Raw genomic sequence first — 9,179 nt, forward strand, 5'->3', positions numbered from 1 at the left:
TGTTTTAGTACATGTTAAATGTAATGCAAGTGGGCTGCTTTCTTGGCTTGTGCCCTCAACGTGTAATCCTACCGAATTACAAATAGTTCAGTTGTCTGCTTTGCTGTATTGCTTGATTTGAATGCTTTTTTGTTGTTACGTTATACCTGAGTTGGCCAATATGTTAGCAGTGCCTGTTGTACTATCGTAAAGAAATGCATGCCTATTTCATTTCAGTCCTTAACTTTCCCTCTCAACTTCATCACAAGACTGTCTTCGTAGTTTATATGAGGCCACACTATTAAGTGCTTTCTCAAATTATTTCAACTGCTTAGATGCCTTGGCAACTTAAATATAGCGGTTGTACACTCCCTTTCAACTTTCATCTTACCATTTTAATTTCTTTTCGGCTGATGCTCCTTCAAACCATTTAAATATAGTTTGCCATGCTCGGCAATAATTTGTCCGCCGTTTACCATGTAAGCTTACTACCTGGATCATACGATAACTATCTCTTACTTATGTCCAGCGGAAACCTTTCAGGATGCCGTTCACACTAGGACACAATGTACAACCCCAGAATCTATTTGTGGAAGCAGTGCGCCATCCATGTTACCAGATGGTAGCAGTTCAGAGGCAACACCGCCGGAGAGCAGTCTGAGCACAGATATGATAGTGCTTGAGGCTCTACTAGAGGCAGAAAGAGATGATGTGGCTACCATGAATGAGGTAATCTTTATCTTGAGGCTGGAAATTACGGAATTAGTGGCACGCATTATGCAAGCAACCCAAGAATTGGAGGAAGTAAGAATGTTGCATTTGAAGACGGAGGAGGTCCTGCTGTTTCTGCTATCTGAAGCCCAAGGTAATCCCGATTCTTCTTTAGATACCAGTTGAAATTGTCATTAGATTATTGTACTTGCATGTTGTGTCATGTCTCTGAATGGATTATGTTGCAAGACCCCCTATGCTGTCCAGAATTCCATGTTGTCCATGTGTTGTAATGATCCGAATTTTTTAGGCGAGGTAATCCTCAGTACTTGTATAATTGACATAAGGTGAACTGTTTTTCGTGTGAGCATATTGTATTGGATCAAATAACTGTTTGAATTAGAGTGTATCCAACCTACTGAATTCAAAGATCGCGGTATTTCTAAATCATAATCATATATAAAGGTGGAATAAATCTTTGTTGTGGTTTTGAAGAAATAAATAACAAAACGTATAATTATCTGTGGATATTCGTAATCGAATACAAACTAGATTTGAATTTAGTTTGCTAGGTCCCAGGGCAAACGTGAATGCTAATTCTCCCAAGTTTTGAACGAAGCGGCTAAACACCCACTATAATTTATGGGCTGCCCGAAGCAAGTGTTTGCGAGATGGAAATTACTGTCTACCCCTGACACTTGACATCCTTATCGACCGGATTTACACTACTGTCGATAGGGGTAGACTAGTAACTTCAATCAGACGTGACACGACGGCCTCTGAGCCCATTAAGACATGGTGGGCACCAAACGTGGGCGGCAAAACACATTTGGATTCAAGCTCGTCCGAAAGACATGTGTCTCTTCCTCCATTTCCCCATTCATACACGGTGGGAGGCAAAACAAACTCTCCTTGTCCGAAATCGATGTAGGCTAATATTTTAAATAGGGGCAGATGTGTAACTTCCATCAGACGTGACACAACTGACCTACCTGTCAGCCCCATTCATACACCATGGGCGCCAACCATGGGCGGCAAAACACCCTCTCCTCGCTCAAAATATTTACCGGCAAATATTTGGGATATGCGAGATTACCGTCCTATCCCCAACCGACGCGATGTCTGATATTTTAAACGGGGGATAAGTTCGTAACTTTCCCCCATTTCAGAGAAGCGCTTCCCAAAGTTTGAGATCGCCCCCCCCCCCCTCCCCTCCATTTCCCCATTCATACACCATCGGTGGCACGACAACCTCCGCACTGCGGCCAGCCTCCTCCGTCTGCCACCCCATCCTCCACCTTTTCGGAGCTGCTACCCCTACCCCGTCGTCCACTGCAAGTGATGGACGTCTCTCATCCACGGCGCTGGACCAGGATCCTTTCATCGCCTCCTCTCGCTTCATCGGCGCCGTCATCCACCTTGCCGTTGCCGCTCCTACGACCGCCTCGTCCACGGCAATAGGATATATCCCCCGACCCGGTTGTCTGCCATCTAAAGTCTTCTTCCCCGCCGCCGATAGCCATCGCACCCGCAGCACCCTCAATGTATCAGCATAGGCCTACACGGCGTCGCAAGAGAGGTGGTACTCTTCCATATGTGCTTAAGTTATTGATCTCACCCAGAAAATAGATCGTAATTTGTTTACTGTACTTGTGTTGTCCGTACCAAATCGTAGTGGCTAGTTGAAAGCAAACATTGGTTGCGAAGTAGCTTTGTCCGATTTGCACCTTCAGATCCGCCATGGCACGGGCACTATACTCATAAAGCTTATGGTTTCCCCCCTTTATATTCACTACCATCATCATAGGTGCTTCATGTCGTACTAAAATAGAGAACGTTTAATTGGTCACCTAATGTTCCTATATTCGTTTTGAAAAGCATGTGCGCCACCCACTGGTCCAGCTAGTTCCACTTTCCTGATTTTTCTCTTGATGCTTAGGGTTTTCCCCTTTTATCTACTCTTCTATGATCTCCGTAGGTGCTTTCTGTCGTACTAGCATTACTCCACCCTTCAAGCTAAACAACACAACACTTAGAATTCAAAAGCTTAGTTGTTCAAATATGATTGTGATATGATACTGATATTAGTTAACCGACACATTTAATTGGTTAGCTAAAGGTCCCACTTGAGTTTCCAAATGCATGTCGCGACATATAAAGAGACAGCATAATTGCATTTCTTTGTCACTTGTTGACCGTACTTTCTTGTCCATACCAAATCTTAATTGTTATTTCAAAGCAAACATCGGTTGCTAACTACCCTTTGCGCGGTTTGCAGCTTCAGATCTGCCATCCGACTGCCACGGTCAACACTGTACTGATCATGCTTATGCTACGTGGTTCGTGTCGTAATAGCACTGCTCCACCCATCGAGCTAAACAAGTTTAGTTGTACAAATTCATATATGATATTATTGCTGATATTAGTAAAACTGAGAGATGTTTAATTGGTTAGCAAAATGTTCCTACTTTAGTTTCGAAATGCATGTGAGCCACATATGGAGAGACCAGAAAGAATAGTATTTCTCTATGCGCTCTGGTTCATCATGGGTGGCCAACCGACATTGTATTGAAACACTTGTAATATCTTCAATCTGCTTGCTCTTCTGTAGTTCTTTAAGAAGATACTCTTCTCTTGCGGTCGACTGGTCAGGTCGAGTTGTTCTCCCTTAGTATATTTTGAATCTGTCAGGTCAGGTCGACTTGTTGTTCTTTACTATATGTTGAAGCTATCATCTGCGAAGTGTCATCACTTCTGGAGCTCTCATATTTTGAGGAGTAGGCCATATTATATTAATGCACACAACAAATTACAGCATGCATGGCATCTTTTAAAAGAATTGCATAGATAACACAAAGGGGTTTACAGGGAGGGGCAGTATTGGATTAGAATCACTTCTGCATTACAAAGAAAATCTCACTTGTTTTTATGTTTTCATGCATGTCAGATATTGAACATTATCAAAATGAATATGAGAATGGGCGCACGAGAGGAATATTACGGAACGATCCACTGGCTAACAAACTTGGCATGGTGGAGGATGACCTATCTTATTCACCCATCAAGGTGCTTGCTCCAACTTTGCAACGTTGTATTGGTCGCACATATTTTGCATCCGGCCTCTTGCATTTCTTCTACTTTGTTACACCATCTGCTTAGTTTAAGCATCATATATGAGTATATGCCATAACTATCCATTTTCTGTACCTATTCCATGCACTACTAGGGAAAAGCCTAGTAGCAGCACGGGTTTTAGGCCTATCAGTAGCGCGGGCAGGAGCGCTACTGATAAGGCGCTACAGCTAATGCTTAGCAATAGCGCGCCTGGACCCACGCTACTGATAAATTGACTTAGTAGTAGCGCTTCTTCAAAACAGCGCTACTGGTAATTAGTAGTAGCGCTTCTCCTTTCCCGTGCAACTACTATTATTTAGTATTTTGTTTCTTTTTTATTTCATGTTGTATTCATACACCTTTACACAAGTTTTCATACAACAGGAATTTAGAGATTGTTTAACTCATCATAATGAGTTATTACATCATGGGGGGAAAGAACCGCGGATTAGTTTCAAGTGGATGTCCATCCACTTGAAACTAATTCGCGGTTCTTTCACCTAATGATATAATAATATCATCATCATCGTCATATCATTAACAACTTATCATCATAATACATCATTGTCATATAACACCTCCTCAAGATCATCGCTTTCATCATTGACATCACATGACACCTCCTCAAGATCATCATTATCAGCTCTAACACATTACCACATAATAAACATATTGTACCTCATAGGACCTATTACATTCGATTAAGACCTACTACATTTTCTAAGGTAAAATAGCAAAAAACAAGATAGCCCCTGACTCTCCATTATGGAGAATGGAGATTAGCCTGTCTCCAATTCTTGCCTTTCGTTGAATGTTACTTCCAAGAACCTCCTTGCAAATGTCCATACATTTCTTCCATTCTTTGATGAACATGTGTTCACGGGTTTTAGAAATCCGATATGCACAGGTGAGCTTCGTAGATTTACCTGGCAGTATGTTTAGAACTGAGAGGCGACCATGCAGAGACATCAGATGAGGCACACAATCCATCGGGAGTTTCTGTTGAAAAACATAATAATAACTTCGTAGTTAGCAATGATGTACTAGTTTTAGAAGTATGCAAAAGATGCACGGATGTCGTAATAGTAAAAAATCTTACCAGGGTATCTCCAGAGAAGTTACCGTGGTTCAACACATGCACTAGTGGCACGTATTCACCATAATTTGGAGGAGTTCGATAATAGTTATTGTAATTCTCAAGAAGAGTACAAAATGCGATCAGATGATTTTTCTCCTTATACGTTAACTCGGTGCCATCGGTGTAGTGGGTTTTATCTACCATCTTCCGCACAGTCTTCGAAGAATCAAAATAAGCTATCAATGGAAATAAGCTATCAACTATTTTGAAATAAACACTATAAATTAGTTAATAACTATGTTTGAGAAACTCACATAGCGGTACAATCGGAAGCGTATCAACAAGGACCCAAATATCCATATTGTCTTGCTCGATGTCAGGATCACCAAGATCCATGGTGATAATCATACCCTCATAAAAACCATACATTTTGCAAAGTGCTTCCCAATTTTGGCAAGCAAAATGGGTTACGCTCTGAGCATTGCACAGATTTACTTCAAAATCCATATCATGATGGGTCCTTAGGTGTATTTTCTTTGTTTCGAAATTTTCATGGTCTTCAAAACCCATCCTCTCCAAGACATAGCGTCTTGCATGGCATGGGATAAGCTAGTCGAATTGTAAAATATGAAAATTAGACTTTGAAATAGTTGAAGTCATGATTAATTACGAAAAAAACACTTGTCGTTGTTGCGTACCATTTCACAATCGAAGGTCTCCTCGAGCTTAATGCTGAAGCGCCGATCTTCGTCCAGCCGAACGAACCTGTCGCACATACCTCGATCGTCATGGCACCAGCTACACTCCCCCGGGAGACTGTCGTCGTCCGAGTACGACATTTCCTACGTTCATAATTCAAAGATTAAACTTGTACATATTCTAGCACAAGTCATGCTAGAATTCACGAAAAAATCTGGCATGACCTTTGCTAAAAAAGGACATTCGAGCGCCTAAAATTTACTGGAACGGAAATTAATCAACACTCCGGCAAAACATAGGCCACTCGGAGATGTAAACTGAACATGAAGGGCCACTTGGGCAACCACATATCCTATTTGCGCAACAACACAAGATATACAAGGATATTTGGCTGGTCTCACCTCGATGTCGGATGGGGGTCGATGAATGGGACGGCGGCGGGGATGTCGGAGGGGGTTGGTGACGGGGACGACGGCGGGGGTGTCGGAGGGGGTCGGTGACGGGGACGATGGTGGTCACCTGAAACCATATAAGTTATCAGTAATACATCCCGAATAATTGCTTAAACTAAAAAATAACAACAAATATGACATGTTCAACTAGTTTTATTAATTCAACTAGTTCTTACTAAATATAAACTTACTATAAATAGAAAAAAACTAGTTCTTTCTAAAAATAAAGTAGTTCAACTAGTTATATTAATTATCTTACTAAAAATACATTAGTTCTATTAATTCAACTACTTCAACTAGTTTATTAATTTACTTACTAAACTAGTTATGAACCCTAAATTAACATCTACTACTACTAAAAATCTAGTACTAACTAAATTAACATCTAGTACTAGCTATGAACCCTAAATTAACATCTACAACTACTAAAGCTAGTACTAACTACTGGTAGGAGGTGGGGGCGACAGAGAGGTAGCTAGGGGTGGCGAGGTCGAGGGCGGTGGGAGGAGGGCTGCCGGTGGAGGAGGGAGAGGACGGCCGCGGGCGGAGGGAGGAGGGCGACGGCGGAGGAGGGAGGGGCGGCCGCAGGCGGAGGGAGGATGTGCGAGGAGGAGGGAGGAGGGACGGAGGAGGGGAGTACCTCAGCGGCGGACGGACGAAGGCGGCAGCGGCGGCGACGCACGACGACGGTTATCGGCACAGGGGGCGAGACTGAGAGTGTGAGTGAGGGCGCCGGTCGTGTGCGTGGGGATAAGGTAGGGATAGTTGTAGCGCGTTTGCCGAAACTTGCTACAGATAATCAGAATAGTAGTAGCACGTTGCACATAAACCTCTACTGCTAAGTGTAACTATACAAAAAATACGCGTCAATGCAAAAATACATTGGCCATCAATGATCTTTTTGTGTACAATCTGAATTGTCAATATGAGTCCTATCCGGTAGGAACCGGAGAGGACTCATATTGCGGCTACAAATTTTACACATAGAGTTCAGTGAAGACCAACTGGTTGTGGTAGTTTCAGAAAAAACATATTTAAGGTGGTAAACACCCTGTTCACGGAGCGAGGTGGGACTAAACTTGTGGTCTGATCTTAGCAGTAGCGGTTTTCCCATAAGTGCGCTGCTGCTAACTTCTATAGCAGTAGCGATGTTCAATAAAGTGCGCTACTGCTATAACTAGCGGGGGGCGAGGTCATGTCAATTATAGTAGCAGCGCGGTTCGCGGTGGACGCGCTACTGCTATTTTCTTGTCAGCAGCGCATTTCTCTAACACGCGTTGCTGCTAAATAGCAGTAGCGTCGTATTTTAGGGAGCGCTGCTGGTAAGATTCTGTGTATAGGCTTTTCCCTAGTAGTGATGTGTCGTCACACTATGTTTTTTCAGTCAAATGTTGTTCTTTCATGATAGATGTCCAAAAGGAAGAGGGTGAGTGCAGATCCTCAAGGAGTAAAAACTAGGTATTTGGAAAAGGTAGTGGTACCTGTTAAATCAGATAGATCAGTAGCCATAGAAAACATAGTCCCAACTGTACCACACTTTACCCCTACTCCAGTGGCCATACCCATATTAGAACTGCTGGGAGCCCAGCGTCAGGTACTGTCTATGGTATCAATTCATAATTTGAACTCCTAAATTTCTGCTTGTGCCTTACCTTCTCTCTTGTATGAAAACTAATTTCAGATGAATCTCCTTGCTCAAAGGATCATACGATCTCAAAACAATAATGGGCTCTGCATTGCTCTTGTCAGTACCTCTCTCCCTTTTGCCTTGTAACGATGTACTTAATTAATTGCTATTTGATTATGTATCATCAGTCTACACCTGAGCTTCATTATCCTCTGTTTCTTCCAATATTATTTGATCTATATTTACTCTTTGTAAAATGTAGAATAATGGCAACGCTTATAAAGATTTTTCTTTGGGGAATTTATTGAATTATCCTTCCATCAACATGGAGAAGGGCTTTGTCCAGCCCGTGTTAACATGTAATGTAAGTTCATCCTTCTCAAGCCTTCAAACTTTGTTCTAGTATAGATTTGGATAGGCATCATTGCCTCCACTGCTGTTTGCTTTGCTGTTTACATCTGATTGGATGTTTGCAACAACTACTAGTTTCAAATTGTAGTTGTAAAAACATGTTCCTTATGAAGAACAGATACATTTATTTGCTTATATAATTGTGAAACCTTTTACGTGTCTCCTTGTTTCTCTTTCAGAGTTGTATCTCTTATGCCAGGCAGAACTTTAGGGAAGATAGTGAGCCAAACAATCTTGAGGACAACGAGATGACCCCAAGGTCCTGTCTTGATGAAGACAGTGAGTTGAAGCTACTCACCAGCAGGTGTGAGACAACCTTTGTGCAGTCATTGCCTCAACCGGTTCGACTTCTTCAGTCTCAACTTAAAGTGGAAAGGCTTGCTTCAGCTCAGCTCCGAATTGAAGTCAAAGATGCAATGAAGATGTCAGAGGACTGCCGTGCGCACCATCATGCCTTAAATCTAGTGTTGATGCATCTATCATTGACACAACTGAGGTCTACTCAGCTTCTACAGCTGTTTGGGGGGGGGGCGACGTGGCCAGGCCTAGTGCCTTCTGAAGTGCTCTCATTTTTGTATATTCTTTTGTCGGCGCATTTCTTTGCACTGGTGGCGAACTTTGATGCCCAGTGGATGTAATATGTGTGATAGCCGTGATAGCCGTGATAGCCTAGCGTAAGTTGCTTGCTTATTTATTTCCTTGTTGTCTTGTTTATTTGTTTGCTTGTAGTCATTGCAGTTCTTTTTCCGCAGTTTGCTAGTGGCTGCAATAACCTACTTTTTAAAACTAGGCCACAATAACCATGGGCTAATATTTACTGTAGTGACACTAGGCCTCCTACGGGCCGTAGCAACAGTGGGCCTTCTACGGGCCATAGAAACAATGGGCCTTCTATGGGCCGTACAAACAATGGGCCTTCTACGGGCCGTATCATCAATGGGCCTTATACGGGCAGTATGATCGATTGGCCAAACATGGGCCAATGACAGGTCGCATTATGGCCGTAAACGGGCTAGAGTTGGAATCGTCCGTTCATGGGCCGACCATAACGGGCCATCGTTAATAGGCCGTATTTCATGACGCTATGAAAACGGCCCAACGTGTTAAC

The sequence above is a fragment of the Triticum aestivum genome, chromosome 5B, assembly GCF_018294505.1.
Source record: "Triticum aestivum cultivar Chinese Spring chromosome 5B, IWGSC CS RefSeq v2.1, whole genome shotgun sequence".
Classification (NCBI taxonomy): domain Eukaryota; kingdom Viridiplantae; phylum Streptophyta; class Magnoliopsida; order Poales; family Poaceae; genus Triticum; species Triticum aestivum.